Source organism: Mesoplodon mirus (genome assembly GCF_964341445.2).
Source record: "Mesoplodon mirus genome assembly, chromosome: 3".
In the NCBI taxonomy this organism is placed as follows: domain Eukaryota; kingdom Metazoa; phylum Chordata; class Mammalia; order Artiodactyla; family Ziphiidae; genus Mesoplodon; species Mesoplodon mirus.
The window spans coordinates 198,469,000-198,488,756 of NC_138978.1; the positions used below are offsets into that span (position 1 = coordinate 198,469,000).

The 19,757-nt window shown below is 59.0% G+C and overlaps 1 protein-coding gene across 4 annotated transcripts in view; it reads left to right on the plus strand.

The window, feature by feature from the left end:
• NAV1 (neuron navigator 1) overlaps positions 1-19,757 on the plus strand; it is a 209,828-nt gene that overhangs the window by 107,431 nt on the left and 82,640 nt on the right. The gene's annotated exons all lie outside the window — the stretch shown is intronic.

A 19,757-nucleotide genomic window follows, 5' to 3' on the forward strand; every position in this document is an offset into this window, starting at 1 on the left:
CCTTCCCTCAGGTGATGCTCTGTGGGAAGCAGCCTATAATCCTCTCTAATGTGTCCATTACCCCATGTTTGGGTGTTTCTGCTCATTTCCTCCTGTATCTGGTTCCCAGAACACCTGATACCTCCTGGTGTGAGGCCAAATTGTCTGGGATCCATTACTGCCTGCAGCAGACTCTTTCACAACAGCCCTGCCTGTCCCCCTTGGCTCAGCAACCAGTACTTCCGTCCCCTGCGGTGACAGTCAAGGCATGTGTGTCCCTAAACAGAGTCCACAAAGCTTGAAATGACTTCTGGATCATTTTCCAAATGAGAAACAGGTCCAGGACACATAGCTAATGGCAGAGCAAGAAGTAGAACCCAAGCCGCTTCCCTCTTCAAGTCCACTGTCCCAGGCCCATCCGTCGGAATGTCCTACACTGGAACCATGGTGATGCCTGATGGATTCTTAGAGAAGCCGCAGGTCTAACAGCACGCCTAAACTAAACACCCCAGCACATCTGTGGCTCCCATTCTGCAGGATGTCCCTGTGAGGAGTGCCTGAGACTTTTCTGCAGATGAGCAGGACAGGATGTCCTCAACTCACTGAGTTTGATTTCACGCTCTCCTGAGGCTCCAGAGCCGGGAAAGAGGGTGTGGAAAGGCACAGACCTAAGAAGAATCAGGTGACAGCTGTCCTGTCCTCCTGGAGGGGAGGGAGTCATGCCGGTCCTAAGCAAGATCAGGGCTGCCTTTAGCACCTGCCCCCTCCCTGTCTCTGCCCCTCTTCTCAGCCCCATCCCCCATACTCACTCCTCCTCTGGGGATGATACACACTCTTCCCTGGGGGCCGTCTTGTCTGCCCCCCCAGCGTGGCTTGTCCAGATCAGCCCTTCCCCAGAGTCCCCATCAAAACACTTTCTTCAGTCAAGGTGTTTGGAAAGCAGTCTGATTAAAGTACGGGACACGATGCTTTCAAATTTCAGAGATCTGTTAATGCATCTTGACTATTTGGGGTGCAGGCCTTGACTCTAGCATCGGATGCCCCTTTGTTACCCGCACTTGGTCTTGAGTGCGTCTCGGGCATTTCTAACCATGTTTCTTTATGCTGAACTGACCACCTTGTGATTTTATTGCAAGGTTGCAACCATTTGCATTTGCCCACCGCCACCCCACACCCCAATCCACCTGCTTATTTCAGGAGCTTTTGTAAGTAGACTTTTCTCTGGCTACTCATCCTGCCATCTTTGCCTCCTAAGGAGCCCTGAGATGGCTTCCTGGCTGCAGTCTATCCTTTTCTTTTTGGAGAATGGCTCAACCCCTGCAGCCTGCCTCCCCACCGGCTCATACCTTCCCGCTACCCTCCGCAGGAAAAGCCAGGGCAGGAGGGGGCTCACGTTTGCTGCCCTGCAGAAGGCTCCAGCGGCAGCTGATCTGTCAATTGAGAAGCCCCTTCCCGTTTGGAAGGTATTCTGCAATTATGCATAGTTACCCATTAACAGAAACCTTTCAGCTCCTTGCATGGTTCACCCTAAATGCCCTTCCTTTTCTCCCTTAGGAAGTCTTTATAACCACACAGTTTTTTTGTCTGTTTGTTTTAATTTAATTAATTTATTTATTTTGGGCTGTGTTGGGTCTTCGTTTCTGTGCGAGGGCTTTCTCTAGTTGCCGCGAGCCAGAGCCACTCTTCATCGCGGTGCACGGGCCTCCCACTATCGCGGCCTCTCCTGTTGCGGAGCACAAGCTCCAGTCGCGCAGGCTCAGTAGTTGTGGCTCACGGGCCTAGTTGCCCCGCAGCGTGTGGGATCTTCCCAGACCGGGGCACGAACCCGCGTCCCCTGCATCGGCAGGCGGACTCTCAACCACTGCGCCACCAGGGAAGCCCCACCACACAGTTTTTAGGAAGATCTCCTTTGCCAATATACACAGTATTATATAAATTACTCTACGGATTAACCAATGACCCTCGCTCTAAGGATTCTACCATCAATATATAAGCAAATATATTTCACTGATTGAGTCTAGGCAGCTACTACAGGACAGTTTTATAGACTGCTTTAAAAAAAAAAAAAAAAAAGACACATCCTGGGGCAGGATTTGTCTTCCCTGAAATCATATCACCACACAACCTAGCAGACATCTATCCAGCTCCGAGCAAAGGGAGTGGAAATGAGTACTGTGTTGTCTGGCACTTTCCTCCATTAAGGTGGAGGGCTGGTAAGAGCTTGAAGCTGAGGACCCTCTGCAGACCCCTAGGCTTATAACCAAAGTGGACCAAGATGGATAGACTTTCCCCCTTACAGTAATACTCACAATAGTCATAATCACTGCTACGATTTCAGTACCTACTCTGTGCTGGCTGAACAGATGGTACCTGAGTTAATCATCCCAATAACCCTAAGAAGCAGATATTTAATTACTTCCATTTTGTAGGAGAAATTAAAAAATGAGGGGCTTCCCTGGTGGCGCGGTGGTTGAGAGTCCGCCTGCCGATGCAGGGGACACGGGTTTGTGCCCCGGTCTGGGAAGATCCCACGTGCCGCGGAGCGGCTGGGCCCGTGAGCCATGGCTGCTGAGCCTGCGCGTCCGGAGCCTGTGCTCCGCAACGGGAGAGGCCACAGCAGTGAGAGGCCCGCGTACCGCAAAAAAAAAAAAAAAAAAAAGAGAGACTCCTGAACATTAAGATTGTTGGCTTACATTCTTGGCTTACTCTTAGTTGAGTCAGGATTCAAGCTCAGATCTGTCTGATTCTAAAGCCACCACCTACCCACCCTGGATATGGGTTCTGAGTAGCCTGGAGCCTTAAACTAACGTGGCCCCCACCCCTCCTAAACCGACTTCATTTGCAGACCGGAGGCTGATGGGGAGAATGCGGGGAAAGCCGGTTTCTCCCAAGCCCTTCCTCGGATGGGAGGAGGTGGGAACCAGGGGTCGCATCGTCCCGTAACCACCTCTGGTGATGCTGACCTAAGCACCCCTCATTCGGCTACGCAATTAGGAGAATGACTGCCCCGCCATTGTATGTCTAATCGCCCCAGAACAGGAAAGCGACAGTGCGGGTTATTACCTGTGTCACATTAACCTCATTGTGTTACTTAAACACTAGATTCTTCTGCTGTGCACTCAGCCTCTATAGTTATTCACATAACAAGCTTGTCGACTCTTAAAGAGGGAGAGAAGGCAGGAGCGTCAGAGTACAGCGGGTTGTCCTGACGTGTAGGGGTCTGGGGGCCCTGGGTCGTGGGTGGGCTGAGGGTGGCTCTCGGGGGAGCAGCGCCGGAGGAGAGGGGGCGCTGGCAGGCTTGTGGGGCAAGTGCATGTCCCCCTGGTGGGGACGGGGGGGTCACACAGCTCATGGGCTCCCTGACCCCATGACACATCAAGGAGAACATCCTGGGAAGAGCAGGGTGTTCGGAGAACATGCTGAGTGAGGGTGGAGGAAGGTTATTAGACGTGGTAGTATTTCCCTGAAAAAACAGCTTCCACGTGAAATATGGGCACCTTCCAAGCAGATCAGAGCTGAGACGGAGCCATCCCACCGTTCAGAGCCAGGGATTCCTTTCTGCAGGCCTTTCACTGGGGGAAGAGGCTCAAATATCGCACAATTATCACTGACACCGCCCTGTAGAAAATAATTATTCAGGGGATTCTGAGAGGCAACATAATTAGCCCAATTAATCTCTAGCGATGAATTATTCTGTCCGATAATCGTCTTCGGAAGCAAAGGGTTCATTAGGGTCTCTGGGTGACAGCAGGGGGTCAGATGTCCTTTTATCTCCCTCTTCTGTCCCTGACTTGCCTCTCACTGTTGTGGCCTCTCCCGTTGCGGAGCACAGGCTCCGGACGCGCAGGCTCAGCCGCCATGGCTCACGGGCCCAGCCGCTCCACGGCATGTGGGATCCTCCCAGACCGGGGCACGAACCCGTGTCCCCTGCATCGGCAGGCGGACTCTCAACCACTGCGCCGCCAGGGCAGCCCGAATCTTCTTGCTTTGATAAAGTCTGCCTCCATTAACGAGGAAGCTGGTTGGGGAGCAGCAAAGGCTGGGGCCTGGGCCCCTAGACCTGCTGCCTGCTCCCCCGACCTTGAGGTTAAGGCCTTGGTTTATCCCATGGGAACGTGAGGGGCACTGGGTGTGAGCTACGTGACCAACCGGCAGATTAGTGGGGGGGTCTTCATGGGCCTCCGAGAAGCAGTTAATCTCAGCACACCCGCTGAACGGGGGATTCTCCAGGAGTTTTAAGGCCAAGGCCCTCCTTTTTGTCGGAACTTACTTTGCATAATTTAATAGTCTTGAACTCAGAGCAGAGGCAGGTGGTGGAACCCAGGGAGGGGAGCTCTGCTGGCTGAGCTGCCCTTTCTGATCAGAATCGCAACCCCAGTTCGGGGAGAGGTCTGAGCGGTCATGGAAGCTGTGTCTGGGGCCCCAGAGCACCTGGGGGCGAGGGGAGCCTGCTCCCCCGGGGACTGGCCACCGTCTGCACAGTGGCCTGTCTGAGCCGCCGGGCGGGGCCCCAGGTCAGCGCCTCTAAACCTTGCTGGTCTCAGATTCCTCTCCCCGGGAAAATGCTCATCGCACTTGGGTACAAGATCTCGCGTATACGTTCAGGGCATCTGGCGTGAGCGACTCCAAATGTTACGGTCCACGGATCGTGCCCTCAAGGGACTTAAAATCTAGGCAGTGGAGATAGGGGCCTCAATGTCAACAGTCCTGTGACAGGCCTGCCTCGGCGCTGTTAACCTTTAGGGCCAGATAGCTCTTGGTTGGAGGTGGGCTGTCCTGCGCGTTGTACGATGTTTCGCAGCACCCCTCGCTTCTCCCCCCTGGATGCCACGAGCGTCCCACCCCAGGCTGTGACAATCAGAAGCGTCTCCAGACATTTCCAACACCACCCCCAGTTGAGAACCTAGTGATAGAGGCGCAAGCGGTGTGCGCAGCCCCCGTGCCAAGGGCGATGAAGTCTGGGTGGGGGCATCATCAGGGAGGGCTCCCTGGAAGAGGAGCTGGGGGACCAAACCAAGGAAACAGGCTTTTGGTTGGTTGGTTGGTTGGTTGGTCTTTTTCAGCCTCTTATGGCTGGAGTCTAGCCCGGTGTTTGATGCACAGGTGCTCAGCGTGTGCTCACGGGGTGCACGTGTCCCAGGTGAGAGACCAGCACCGAGCGAGGGCACAGGGGCTGCAGGGGTGCAGGCCGCCCGCTCCCTGTCCCGGGGATGAGGAACAAGACCGCGGCTTTGCAGCTCTGACTCAGGGAGCTGTAGAAGGCCTTGTTCTGAAGACCCTTCAGAAGAGGGCCGGCTGTCTGTCTCCTAAAGCCTCCACTGACTGACCACAGCACCCCTTCTTGGTAGACCTGGAAGGGTGTTTTGGGCCCTGGAGTATGTCTGAACACAAGCCTCCAGAAGTCACTACCTTGTTTGGAGTTGGAGCCTCAGACGTCACCTGCTTTGCCCTCCCTGGCTGCGGTCCGAGCTCTAACTGCAGAATCAGGGAGCAGTGTTCCCACCCAAAGACCCTGGAACGGAGCGCGCCGTCCGTTCTCGGTCCCGGGTCACACGTGCGTGTTGCATGTCCCCTGGGCTGTGTCTTCCTCCTGGGCGTGGAGCCGTGAGGGGCTGGGTCCTCCTCGCTCCTCCCTGCTGGCTCATGGCTTACTCGCTTGCTTGATGAGCCCGTGTTCTGGACCCTTGAGGTGCAGAGGGGACACGGCACGGCTGAAGGGTGTCCCCAAGCAGCCGGGGGACGGTGAGTTGAGGGCTACGTCAGGGAGACTGCACCCTGGGAGTCCAAGGAGCCTCACCTAAGAGCCGGCCCTGGGAGGCTGTCGGGACCCTTGCAGGGAAGGGATCCTTGGAGCCCCAGTTTCACGAGTCTGGGATGGAGAGTTTTATTGGAGCTTTTTTTCAATGCGTGTTAAAGAGCCGTACGTCCAGTGAAATATGTGTCTGCCTTCCCAGGGAGGATCACGGCGGCTCCCGGACAACGGGAGTTTATAGTGGCCTGGAAAACGCAGGACAATCTTTAGAGTGAGTTCCTGAGCTCCACGGAAAGCATTTATGGTGTTAGGGGAGCCGTTTCCCTCTGATTTGTGTCTGAGCAGGGGGAGGAAGACAAGGGCCCCGAGGGGTGTCCTCGAGGTCCGCCCGTGGGTGGAAGCAGGGCTGGGCCTGGATGAGACCCCGGTAGAGGGGGAGCTGCTGAGGCGGAGGCAGGAATCCAGAAGGTGGGTGGGGAGTGGAGCGGGGCTGGCGTGGAAGTGTCCTGGAGGACCTGAGCCAGGAAGATGGGGTGGCAGTGCGGGAGGCGCCGGCTGTTGGGGGCACCTGGGGCAGGAGGCTGCTCCCTGCCTCTCTGTGAACCTGAGAGTCCCTTGTGGCAGGGCAGGCATGGCAGAGGTCGTATGTGCAGCAGGCTGTACGGAGGACCTGCCACACCTGGCAGGTGCTAGGCGTTTGGGATGGGAAGCTATATGGTCTCTGCCCTGGAGGCGGACAGACAGTGAAGACGTGTGGACCGAAGTGGGGTGCACAGGCCATGGACAAGTCTGCCCGGGCTCCAGCGGGGACCCGAGGGCAGGACGAGTGACTTCTACCCAGGCTAGGAAGTCAAGGTGGAAAACCAGGCTACCTCCCGTAGAGGGCCTTGAACGCCAGGCCGAGGACTCGAATGGCATCTGAGAGGCACTGAGGTCCCACGTGGCGTGGATGGCGTTCCCTGTGACTCCTTGGTCTGTGGGTGGGAGCAGGGTCTGTCTGAAGCCACCTGAGCCCCTCCCCAGCCTCCAGTCTGGGCTTGGCACTCCTGTGCTGCAGTCTTCCCCCATGGGGGGGGGGAGACACACAGACATCAATTCAGTCGAGTCTGTTCACCCTGGTCCCCAGGAGCCCTGGCCCGCTGTTCCCATGGCAACCACCAGCTGTGGGAGCACGGAGAGCTGCGGGAGGGCAGAGCCCCAAGTCATCACTGGGCTCCCCCCGTTGAGAAGTGGGGGCAGAGGGGAGCTGCTTGCTGTATGATGGAGAGTGAGAACACCGGGCAGGAAAGCGGAGGGCCAGGGGCTCCCTTTGTCCTTTGAAGGAGGAAGCAGTGAAGTGCTGACTGGTGCTGGACCTGGGCACGGCTGACCCCCGTCTCTCCTCCCATCCCTCCTTCTGAGCCTGGGGCGAGCCCTGTGCATCCTCGGTCTCATTAATGATGGATGACTCCCGAGAGGGAGCAGGGCCCACCAGCTGCTGGGACCTCCTGCCCTCACCGGGCTGGGGGTCATTTGCAAGGAGATGGTGGCCTGGACCGCCAGCAGGCTGAGCCAGGCCGTGGACGAGCCCTGGGATGGTGGTTTTTTTTTTTTTTTTTCTTTTTGCGGTATGCGGGCCTCTCACTGTTGTGGCCTCTCCCGTTGCGGAGCACAGGCTCCGGACGCGCAGGCCCAGCGGCCATGGCTCACGGGCCCAGCCGCTCCGCGGCATATGGGATCCTCCCAGACCGGGGCACGAACCCGTATCCCCTGCATCGGCAGGCGGACTCTCAACCACTGCGCCACCAGGGAGGCCCGGGATGGTGGTTTTTATTGGCCATCAGCATCATGTCCCTGAGAACAGGTCCATCCGCTGACAGACATTAGAAGCCACTTGGGAGGGGGGTCTGTGTTCCCCCAGCCCTGTGTTCTGTTGGATGCTTTATCACTGAAGATCTGTGATGGGCGGGATGTAGTCCCCAGAGTGGTGCTGGGCTCAGAGGAGCCGGGTCCTCATCCCGAGCTGCAGAGCCCGCTCTCCCGGTGTCCACCTCACAGGATCAGCACAGGGCTTAAATGGCGTCAGAACCGTGAAGGGGCCTGGCACACAGTAGGCACCTAATACATGTTAAGTGTATTGCTTCCACGGTAGAGGGACAGGTGAGCTCAGTTCTGCCAGAGGGCCTGCGTGTTTCCAGGAAGTGAGCCCGGCCAGGCCCTCGGGGCTTACTTTCCTGGTCCCCCCTCTCCTCTGGAGACCCTCCCTCCGGGCCCAGCCCCACCCCAGCCTCTCTGTGCTCAGGCCTCCTGCTCTGGCCTGGTGGGTTCAGGACGTTCCCTTGCACAGGGGGGAGGATGAAAGCAAAGGACACTGGCTTTTCTGTGTCCACCCGGGTGTGCTTGGCGGCCCTGTCCCGAGGGGGCCTCTCTGCACCACTGCCCGCACCCACTCTCTGCCCAGTCCCGGCCTCCAGCCGCGAGGGCTCCTGCAGACAGGCTGGCCTCCCCCGGCCGCCCTCCTGAGCCCTGAGTGTGGTTCCTGGCCCAAGCTGGACCTCACTCAGCTCAACGCTCGCCCATCTCTGCCCTTCTAGAAGGCTCCAGCAGAAGAAAGGCCTGCTGGGTTCTTCCGAGAACCCTCACAGTGGGGACGTGGGGTGTGGGGAAGAGCCGGGGCTCCCCACTGGGAGGGTGTGTCATAGCACAGGCCTGGGACGCTCTCCAGGGGCATTTTCCCTGGGAATTCGGTTCCATTCAGGTGGTGACCAGTCCTGAGCCGCTCAGTGGCTGCAGCCCGGGCCCTGGGGGGATTGGGTGAAGGCTGAAAGAAGGCCCGGTGTCCTCACTGCCTCTCCCTGACCCTCCCTGGCCTCACACTGAGTGGGTCCAAGGCTCTCCAGAGGGACCCTGCCTCGCCCCGGCCCAGCACGGGACCAGGCAGGAGCTGAGGCTGGTCCTCCTGGAGGGGGGCAGCGGCGTACCGCGCACGAGCCCCTCCCAGCTCATCCCTCGCCTCCCCTCCCCCTGCATCAGGCTGTGGGGACCGGCGGCCCGCTCTCGAAGAAGGAGAAACCGAGGCCCAGAAAGGCCCAGAAGAGGCTGTGCAGGAGCTCTGAAGCCCACCCTTCCAGCGTGTAGGGACTAGCCGGCTCCTCCAGGGACAGGCCGGCTGCTGCGGGCGGGGCAGGCGGTGGGGGGGGGCCGTGGGGGAGGGAGAGAGTGTTGGAGCTCTGCTTTGGCCGCAGCAGGTTCCCAGGCTCCCGGCTGGAGTCGGGGATCTCGGAGGGTCTCCTGGCCCAGAGCACAGCCACAGTCTTGGCAAGCGGGCCACACAGCCTGCCTGCCAGACACTCTAGGAAGGTTCTTCCCAGGCCAGATGATCCACAGGTTCCAGAACTGGGACAAAGCCCAGCGGGAGGACCTTGCCTGCCAGCAAGGGGACTGGCCGCGGCCCCAAGTCCTGGAGGTAGAGACACGCTGGCCTGGCCCGAGGCCTACTCGTCCAGCCTCCTGGCAGCCCTGCCCTCGTGCATTCCCGCAGCAGAGCAGGAGGGGCCTCTTCCTGCGACCTGTACGGCGCTCCATCCCAGCATGTCGGTCGGGCCTCTGGGCCTCCTGCTCCGTTGTCCTCATTGTCCGTTATAATTTATTTTGGGAGAAGCATGGACTGCAGAGGCAGACTTGGATTCAGATTCCTACTATACCACTTACACAAGCGGTGTGACCTTAGGAAGTTAAGCGGCCTCTCGGAGCCCGGCGTCTGTAAAGTGGGGGCAACTACATTCGGGCTTCGGTGCCGTGCTCAGCGTGTGAGGCGAGGCACTAAGTAGATACCGTCCCCTTCCCTTCCTGCCTCGGAGGACGTTGCCTGCGCCTCAGTGGCTCCAGCAGACCTCGTCAGGTTTATGCCGATTTCTCTGCACCCCCAATCAGAAGCCTTCTTTAAAATGAGCCTCCCCGCCTCACTGCTCTGTGCCCAACCTCGGGGGCCGGGGGGGCGCCTTGGCCTTTGTTAAGCCGGGTCCTTTTGGTGGGTGGTGGGGCTACCCTGGAGGCGTTGGTGGCAGATGGGCTGAGCCTGAGGGTCCCCCTGGGGGCGGGGGGGGGGTGGGCGCAGCAGAGGGTCGAGGGGATCGGTGACATAGAAGGCTTTTTCAGAAATGGGAAACCTCCGGGGAGGCGGCCGGGCCAGGCGGACCACAGGTCTGATGGGGAGCAGATGTTCTCACCGGACTGGGGGAAGTGGGGAGCCTCCTAGAAGAGGGCCTCCCCCTTCGGGCAGCCCTGCATGGCCATGCCCTGCCCCCAGCTGTCCCCACTGGAATTCTCCCTGCAGCCTGGCCACCTCCCCTGTCCCCCAGCATGGCTCTGACATCCTGACCAGGTCACTGCCACTCCGTTGGGCCTCAGTTCTTCCTTCTGTCAAATGGCCTCTGAGGCTCCCCCCAGCTCCGACGCGTGACGAGTGTTACCATCCACCGTCCTCCACGCTGGCACACAGGCTGGCCGACCTTGTACCCGCAGCCCAGTCGCCATTGTCCCGGGGCCATCGTCCCATTTTACAGATGAGCGGAGTGAGGCTGGAGATTAAGTTCCTACTGAAGTTCCCACGGCCGTGCTGGCTGTCGGCCGCAGGCCCCCTGTGCAGGGACGCCAGCAGCTTCTCGGGGAACGATTGGGACTTCAAAGGCAGTGGTAGCCTGTCCATCTGACTGTCCCCTCGCTGTGGTGTGGCCCCTCCCTGGGAGCCAGGAGGGGCAGAATCTACAGGGGAGACTGGAAGGTCGGGGTTGGAGATCTCCGGGGGGCCTACAGCCAGCAGCACTGACGTGTGAGGCGCCCGCCCCCAGCAAGGCTGGCACCTTCAGAGGCAGTGCCTCTTGTCACTTGGCCACTGGTGGGTCCTGGGAAAGGCAGTGATGTTGGAGACTCGGGTGGGAGGGGGAGTGAGAGTGCGCAGTGCAGGGGGAGCCCGCCCTCACCTAGGCTGCCACTGACTCGGATGCTGTGCTCTGGCAGCTTTCTGTCCGACTCACTCTGGGCCTTGCAAACCTCAAGGTGGGCCCCATTTGTAAAGCAGATTTGCTGAACTCGAAGTGCACCAAAGGCAAACACCTTATGGAAAAGCCGTGATTCTAGTACAGACCAGGCCGGCAGGCTCGGCGGCGCTGCCCGGGAGGACTTCCTGGGTGATGGAGTTGTCCTCTCTCTGCTGTGGTGGTCACCAGCTGGCATGAGGGTGATGCTCCTGAGCAGTTCAAGTGTGGCTGGTGCAACTGAGGTCTTAATTTGTATTTAATTTTAGCTCATTTCAATATAAAAGATGCTCAACTGCGTGAGTCATTGGGGAAATGCAAATTAAAGCTCCAGTGAGACACCACTTCACACCCACTAGGATGGCTAGAATAAAAAGACAGACAGTAACAAGTGTTGGGAAGGACGTGGCGAGGTCGGAGGCCTAGCATGCTGCTGGTGGGGACGATGGTGCAGCCACTTCGCAAGACAGCCTGGCGGTTCCTCAGGTGTTACAGAGTTACTGTACGACCCCATGTTGCGCTCCTAGGCATTTATCCAAGAGAAATGAAAACCTGTGTCCATGTAGAAGTTTGGATATGAGTGGTCATAGCAGTTTTATTCGTAAAACAGGCAAGAATGACCCGAATGCCCATCAAATTATGAACAGGTAAATAAAATAGGGTGTATGCATACAACGGAACATTACTCAGCCACGAAAAGCATGAAGTACTGACACACGATACGTGAATGAGCCTTGAAAGTAAAAGAAGCCAATCACAAAAGTCAACATGTTTACGATTCCATTTCTATGGGGTGCCTAGGATAGGCAAATCCACAGAGATAGAAGGTAGATCAGGGGCTGGGGCAAGGGGAGATTGCTAATGGGTCTGGGGTTCCTTTTGGGGGTGATACAAATGTTCTGGAATCAGATAGTGGCAATGGCTGTACAACTTTACAGATGTACTAAAACCCACTGAATTGTGCACTTTAAAAGGGTGACTGTTATGCTTTGTGAGTCAGCGCTCTGTAAACATACTGTATACATATGTCCATTTGTGGATCATGGCCACAATAATGTCAGGTGATAATATCTCTAGAATCAGACCATCTGGTTGGGATCCTGGCTTTACTGCCTTTGGCAGCTTACTTAACCTCTCTGGGCTTCAGTTTTCTCAACTGTAAAATGGGGGTGATAATTGGACCATCTCAAAGGGCTGTTGTGACAGTTACGTGGGCTATAAACCAAAAGCCCCTAGAAACGTGCCTGGCAGGTGCCGGAGGACTTAGCCCACTTAGCCGATACTAATATTACTAGTTTCACAACCAGGAATCCCCCAGGGCCCCTTGCAATTGTCGCCCACACCTGGGCCCAGCCCTAGCCCTCCCGCATCCTCCTCCTTGCCCTGCCCCCTTTGCCTGCAGATGGTCTTTGCTAATGTGAGAACTGTTGCCATAACAACCACTCCGCTCCCAGCAGCAGCGACTTCATTGGAGCCGGGTGTCACGTGAAGGTTCTGGGCAGCATCACTGTGAGAACGTTGCCAGTAAACCATGAGGGTTACAGGGCAGCAGAGCCGGGCCTGTCAGGGAGGGGGCCACGTCCCCCGGCGAGGCAGGCAGGCCATCGTCGGCAGGAGGCTGGCCCTCTGCTCCCAGGCTGGGGTTCAGGTCTTTAAATGAGGGCAGGCTCAGTACGTCAAGAACCCACTCTCTGACCCTGTAACCGAAGGATCAGAGGGAAATGAGGCAGAAGAGAAAGGAGCTAGCCGGCACCCCTCCAGACAGAGCTGGAGGCGGGCACCCTCTCCGGGTCCCCTGGCCCTCGGCGCTGGCCGCCCTGGACCAGCACGTCTTTCTCTGAGGCACACGTGCTGGACGTGAAGTAGCTGTGGCAGGACTGCTGTCCAAGCCCTCTTCCAAGTGCAGGCTGAGCCGGGCTGACCGGCCGGCCGTGGGGGCCGCCCTTGGCCCGCTGCAGAGAGGGGCGGCCACTCCCCCGAGGAAGGGCGGGGCTGGGCATGATGTGGGGTGGCAGGGATGACTCTCCTCCCTCATCAGGCCAGCTTTTGCCAGAAGTGAGGCCAGAGCGGGGAGATGGGAAGCCTGCTCCACTCCCCAGAGGCACTCCGTCTGCAGCCCCTGCAGCAGAAAGGCCAGCCGGGTCTCTCGAAGCTCTAGCCCCACGTCCAGGCTTCCCGAGTGGAGCCGACGGGTACCCAGAAGCCAGACACTGCAGCCTCTATCCCAGCGGGCAGGCTCCCCAAAGTAGGTGCTGCAAAGCCTTGGCTGTTCTCCAAGGAGGGTGGGGTCAGGGAGGACGTCAGCCCCGGAGCGCAGAGCCAGGCGAAGGGGGTTGTGCCGAGCAGGACGCAGAGGGAAGGAGAGCGTCTGGGCGCTGCCCGCCCAGAGCCTGGAGCCCACGCTGCCTGCCCGGCAGCACTGCGGCAGCGTCCGGCGGCGCCTGAGGCCCGGCAGCGCCCCCTGGCGGCCCGTCTCCGCAGTGAGGCCGCGGCCGGGTGGCCTGGGGAGGGCGTCCCCAGAGGAGTGGGACAGAGGGGGCCCCTCAGGTGAGGCCTGGGGATGCGGGAGTGGACTTCCGCAGGGAAGGGACAGTGCGTTTGTGCCAAGGGGGCAGACTTGAGCTGGAGGCCCCGGACACAGCGCCCGGCGGCCTGGCATCGGGAAATGGAAGCCCTGGTTTCGATGGGCGCCTGCTCTGGCGGCCTGCGGCAAGGAGTCTGGATCTCTCAGGCGCTACCTTCTGCATCGCGTCACCCACAGAGGGGGCTTGGGCGGTGCAGGTTCCTGGGCCCCGTCTCCAAGCTGCTGAGTCGTAGCCTCTGTGGGTGATACCCTGGCACCTGCCTCTTCAGCACACTCTGGGAGGAGGAAAAGATGCTTTTACAGGCTTTAGCCAACAACAGAGCTACACAGCCAAGCTGTCAGAGTTGGTTCGGGCCTTGGGTATGCCCAGCCCCAACTCCCTTATTTAATCCACAGAGAAACTGAAGCCCAGAGAGGGGAGGTAACTTACCGAAGGCCCCACAGCCGACTAGCGTGTGCCCGGGGGAAACCAAGAGAGAGCTCTCCACCGGCCCCGAGCCACTGCCCTCGTCTTCCCGCCACCCCGCCTCACACTGCCTCTTGGCCCAGTGCCCACTGGAGACAAGTCGCTGAGGGTCTCAGAGCCAAGTCTTCTCACTCAAGCAAAGTCAAAACTGTCGGGGATCTGCAGAGACCCCTGCCTGGTGATTCTGGGCCAGGGGAGACCTTCGTGCCCCCTCTCTGGCCCCTCCTGGTTTCCTTTCCTCGCCTCACACAAGCACATGGCCGGTACCTTGCTTTGTCGTCCTGGCCCTTTCTGGGTGCTCTGGGGCCACTGACTGCTGGGCTCCGGGCGGGCACTCATTGGTCGAGAGGGCTCAGGCTTCTCTGGAGCGAGGATGGGGACCCGGGAGCCCTCAGCAGGAAGCTCGGAATTTGTCGCGCTGCAGGGCTCTGTGACAGCCGCCTCCGACAGTATTGTGACTTACGTGGGAGGCCAGTGAAACGACGGAATTAGTAAAAGAATAAACTGTCCCCGCCCGCACGGTGGTGAAGGTGGGAGCCTCTTGCACGGAGGGCCACTCCGGGCTCTTTCTGGGGCCTCTGGGCTCAAAAAGGTGGTGAGGAAAGGAGTGGGGGAGTGGCTGGAGGTGAAGGAGGGTTGCTGGGCTCTACCAGAGGGCAGGGAGGTTTGTGTGCAGCGTCCTTAGTCCTCTGCGGTTTCAGCCCCGTGCCAGCCTCATGCAGGACTGGGCCTTCAGAGGCCAAGGCTCCTGGCAGTCCATCTAGGGCAGGGTTACTGGCTTTCAGAGTCCGCAGAACCTGCCTGGTATGACCTGTGAGCCGTGAGCAGAGACCTGGCATGTGTGGGGACCGGGGGTGGGCTCACAGTGCCCTCCCGGGCTGGACCTTGAAGGTCATGTCCTTGAGCAGAGGAGAGGGACAGAAATGAGTCAGACTCCCAGAGACGTGGGGCTCCGTGTCCACACAGGACGATCATCCACGGACACTGGTTGTCGGGTGGTGACACAGACTCCCAAGGATCTCCTGCTAACTGTTGCTGGGGAAGGGGTCCCCTGGCTGGAGCCGAGATCGCTTTGTCAGAGAGAAGTTTGTGTTTGTAACTGGTTCTTATTATAATGGTATTTGACCTACGTGTACTAGGATCCCAAACTGTGATGAATTTTAGAATTTAGAGAAGACTTGGATACTACCCTTGGGATCTAATAGGGTCAGGAGAGATTTTTTTTTTCGTTTTGGGAGTTGTTGAGAGAGAGGGTGTGTGTGTGTGAGAAGCTTAGTCCTGCCTGTCCCGGGTCCTTTGGCCTGGATTTCCAGGTGGATCTATTCTGTACTGTCTCCGTTAGTTAATGTAGCTGTCACCCCTGCTGGTGACACGCCTCCATGCCGATCGACCCCAGGACAACACAGAGCGGCCAGTCCAAGGCCTCCGGTGCAGGAGCCCTGGGCCAGGAGCCCACTGGGCCTGCCACCCCCCCACCTGGTGACGCTCCCAAGCCTTTCTTCTCTGGGCTGGAGCGATGTGCTTTTTTTCCCATTCACGAGATGCTTCTTTCGAGCTCTGAAATGCCAGGACCTGAAAACCTTCCATTCCTCCTGTTGGTTCCCACCTGGTGCAGCCACTCAGAACAGGAGCCAGTCTCGAGGCTGGACCCAGATGCAGTCCTCTGGGGGCCCTGCCCCGGGCTAAAGTGAACATGCGCTCCGAGACGCAGTGCAAGTAATTAAGAGTTCACCAGGCAGTTACAGCGGTTCACCTAACTGTCAGCCAGTAATTAAAGCTGTACAGAACTTGGGGAAATTTGACTGCTGAGTCCCTCCTCCTTCCTGCAGGCCCCTAAATCTCTTGGGGTCCTTATCCTCGTGCCCATTACGTCAGGTTTCAGATCACAGGCCGAAGAAGGGCCCTGAGGCCCAGCACTTCCCACGACTGAGACGGGCTCGCAGGGACTGGGGATGAAGATGTACTATCGCTGCAGTGCAGGGGGAGGTGGGCCTGGTGACCCCTCCACGTGTGAGCGAATCCCAGCAGAGAAGGTGGGGTCCACCTGAGCTGCACCTGCGGGAGCGGCACTGCCACCTGCAGGTGTCTGAGTGTGCCCACTGCCCGCCCCGCCCCCGCTGTACCTTCGGACAAATTAGAGCTGCCTCGTGCAGAGAACCTCCTGGGCACAAAGCGCCTGGTTCAGCTCTAATTCTCCCGACTGTGCCACCGGGCGGGTTCGCTGTTCTCTCTCTTTAATAGAGCGGACAACTCAGAGGAGTGGTGAGACGCCTCGCTCCAGGTCAGACGTGCTGGGAGGGCATGCCTCAGGCTCTGCGTTCCCTCTACCGCACCACCCGACGGCACTCCCCCCCCCACCGGGTCTTGGCCCTTCACGGTCTTGCCCTCTAGAAGCCTGTCTCCCTGGTTCTGACTCCAGAGCAGAAGGGACCCTGTTTGCCATCAGCCTCCCGGGGTGCCGCCCCGTCTCCAGCTCCAGTGACCCCTGTGCCCTGGTCTTTTCCTTCCACACCTGCGGTAGGGGACACGTCCACACAACTCTCTCCGCGCACACGTCTTTGGGACAGCAGAGCGGAGTGTGCGTGATTCTGATGTGAGGGTTTCCACTGCCAGCTGGACCCTGGGGAGGTGTGTGTCTGGAGGCGTGTGTGCGTGTTTGGGGCCCTGTGTTGTCCTGGAAAGAACAGAGCTTTGGAGTCACACAGACATGAGAAGTGCCTAGTCTTGAGCCCACCGTGTGGTGCACACTCAGTGAGTGGGTGTTGCGTGCATTTGCACGAGTGTGTGTGTGTGCACGTATGCGCACCTGATGTCAGGTTTCCTTGGTGGCTGGTCCTTACCCCAGGGACTCCTGATGGAGCCAGCAGGTTGTCTGTGGTCTCCTACAAGAAACACCGCCCCCGCGCGTGCTGGGAGGATGCTGTTTGTGGCAACTGCGTTACCGTGGTGACGGCTGGGTTGCAGGACGCTTGCGTCTTCTGAGCCCGGGGAGCACACACATCCTCCCAGCTGCTCCATTCGCAGGGTGAGGCTTGGAGCAGCAGTCAGGACAACTCGTGCTCCCCGCCCCACCTCCTCGTCACCCCATGACTGCTGGGATCCCTACCCTGCCTCCCCCCAGCCCTGCTTCTCACACACACGTACATGCACCCGCACACACACAGGCACACATGCTCACTCAGGCATGCACCACGCCCTCCTCTTGCGGGTGGACCCTGTCCTGCAGGAGCTGAGAAGTCAGGCCCCCGGAGGAAGGCTGTGAGGTGTGTCCTGATCAGGGCCTCCAGCCCAGGGGAGAGGTGTGCTCTGTGGCCATGGCGAGGACCCTGGCAGGAGCTGAGTCACACTCAGGGGCCCTTTTCCTCATTTGCACGAAGGTACTGCATAGACTGGGAGTGTCCTGAGTGCGTCCCTGTCCCACACGGGGGCTGGAGAGGAGCTCCCGGGCTCCCCCCAACCGCCGCTCTATTTCCTCCAGCCTCTCCCCCATACCCAGACCTGACATTTGACAGACGCATGGAGGCATCATGACTCAGCCAACAAAACATTGTCACAAAGTCACGTGTGCCCCGATTACCTCCCCGCCCCATCTCTGATCTCTGCAGAGATGGTGGGGAAGGGGTGAAGCTTGTTATGGGTTGGTGGTCAGAGGTGGGTAGGGTGGGGGGGTGAATGCCTTTGCAAATGCAGCTTATTCATATTTTAAAGCTAAAAATTTAAAGACTTGCTTCTGGGGTCAGGGATGTGAATATCAAATTGCCCTCCTCCCCCCTCCCCCCCACGCCCGGCCCAGGCGCAGGGTCTGCAGCTCCTTGAGCCACAGAGGCCTTCCCTTACATGCAGCTCAGTCCTCTCGTCCTGGGACTCCCGCTGCACCCCCAGAGATGGGCCTGTCACCTGAGAATGTGGACACAGCCAGACTCTCACCACCAGCTGCACCTGAGCTGAGCCTTTAACGAGCAGCGTAGCATGCCCGAGATGGCCACCAGGGGACGCTGCTGGGGCTCGGAGGGAGCTGTGGGGTGGCACCTCTGCAGACTCTCCAGGCCTTGGGGCAGAGAGCAGAGCCAGGGCCCCTAGCTCTGTCCCCAACTCTGTCCCCGCCTCCCCCCACCCCCGCATGCCCACCTACACCTGGGGTGGCAGCCTGATGCCACATGTTCTTCATTGATAAGTTTCTGCACCTCCAGCCAGTCGTCCCTCCGCCCCCGTCCCTGACCTCAGCCTCCCGTTCCTCCTGTGACCATGTTGGACTGAGTCACTTCCAAGGACTCTTGTGGGAAAAAAGACGTCTTCCTAATGGGACACGTATCCATCCATTCTTTTTTTATGTGTTTTTATTGTGGTCTCACCCATCCATTCTAGAGACGGTCACCGAGCACCTACTCTGTGCCACCACTGGCTTGGTGCCAGCGATGCCGAGATGCCCTGTGATCGATGCAAAGAAGTGTGAGCTTCTTCCTGGACTTGACTGTGTCCTGTGCTCCATGTGAGGCGTGGGACCCTGTCTCTGAGGCTCAGTTTCTCCTCCGTGAAATGGGGCAACAGCCCAAAGCTCCCCCATGTGCTGCGAGGCCCCACCTCGCTGATGCCTGCCTGGGGTTGGCACACACGGTGTCCGAGTCAGCCTTGGTCCCCTCCTCGGGGGCGCTCACCCCTCGGAGTCGCGTGCACCTCTTCCCTCACCTCTGCCAAACCCATGGAAAGCGTTGCCCTGGCCCAGAAGCCCCCCCACCCCATCTTGGTCCCCACATAGGCCTTTTAGGAGCAAGCTTTAAAAATATACGTACACAGACAGGGTCCCTGTCTGTTCTCCACACCAAGCCATCATTACAGCCACGGAGCAGCTCACACGTGACCCTTGCCAGGATAAACAGGCACTGGCGCCCACAGGCGTGCCGCGGGAGACCTGCCCGCTGCCCCCAGGCCCCCAGGGAAGGGAGGTGGCTGGGCTCAGCGTGGAGCCGGTTCTCTGGAAAGGTGCCTCTGAGGCTCTAGGAAGGCTTCCTGCAGCCCTCACCTTGCTCACCAGACAGGCAGGGCAGCTGCCTGCCAGCTGGCCGGACCTAGTCTTGGGGAAAAGTGCCTCCTGAAGGGACTCAGAAACGTCCCCTTCGGCAGCTAACAGAGCTACACACTCCTGCTGGGTCTGGGTTGGGGAGGGCCCGTGTGCTCTGGGGCGAGGACCCCCGAGGGTCTGGATCGGGGACCCGGTAGCCTGTGGGGTCAGAGCTCTGGGGTTTTCCCCATTGGGGGATCTGCCTGCATTCAGTGACTGTGGGTCCCAGGTCCCCTATAAGCCGTGGAGCAGGGTGGACTGTGGTGTCTGCTTCATCGAGGCTCCCTGGATGGATAGGTGGAGGAAAGGGGAAAGCCCCTGAGTCTCTTCATGCTCGGTACCCTCAGGCTTTCGGATGTTTCTGCCCTGGGAAGGCGATGGGGCACATTTCTGTCTGCTGTGGTGGAGTCGCCTCTGTCCAGGCTAAAGTCCTGCCTGGAAACCAAGGCTGGGTTCCATGACCCAGATCGTGCAGGGTCTGCAGTGGGGCTGCACCCACACAGCCTCACCTGGGCTCACACCACTGGCCTGGGGTCTGGATGCCCTGGACTCGGCCTGTGCCCCGGAAGATGGGTGCTCACTGCCCCCTGCCCGCCAGCATTTCAGGGGCTCTAGACAAACTCTCCCCTGAACCCCAGCGGCAGATGCTCCCAGCCTGGGGCAGGCTCACACCAGCTCCCAGAGCCAACCCTCAGCCCCTCCCCCTGACTCTGGGGTCAGCGACATCACGTTGGCAGCCTCACAGTGGGGTACTTATACCCCAGAAACTGGCCAGCACTACCCATTTAGGCATCCCCACCTCCAAGAGCCAGTTGTTAAACATTTACCAACACATCTCCAGAGACGGGGTTTCGGGCAGACCTTCCGGCTGACCCTGACCGTGGGGGCCTGGGCCGGGGCCT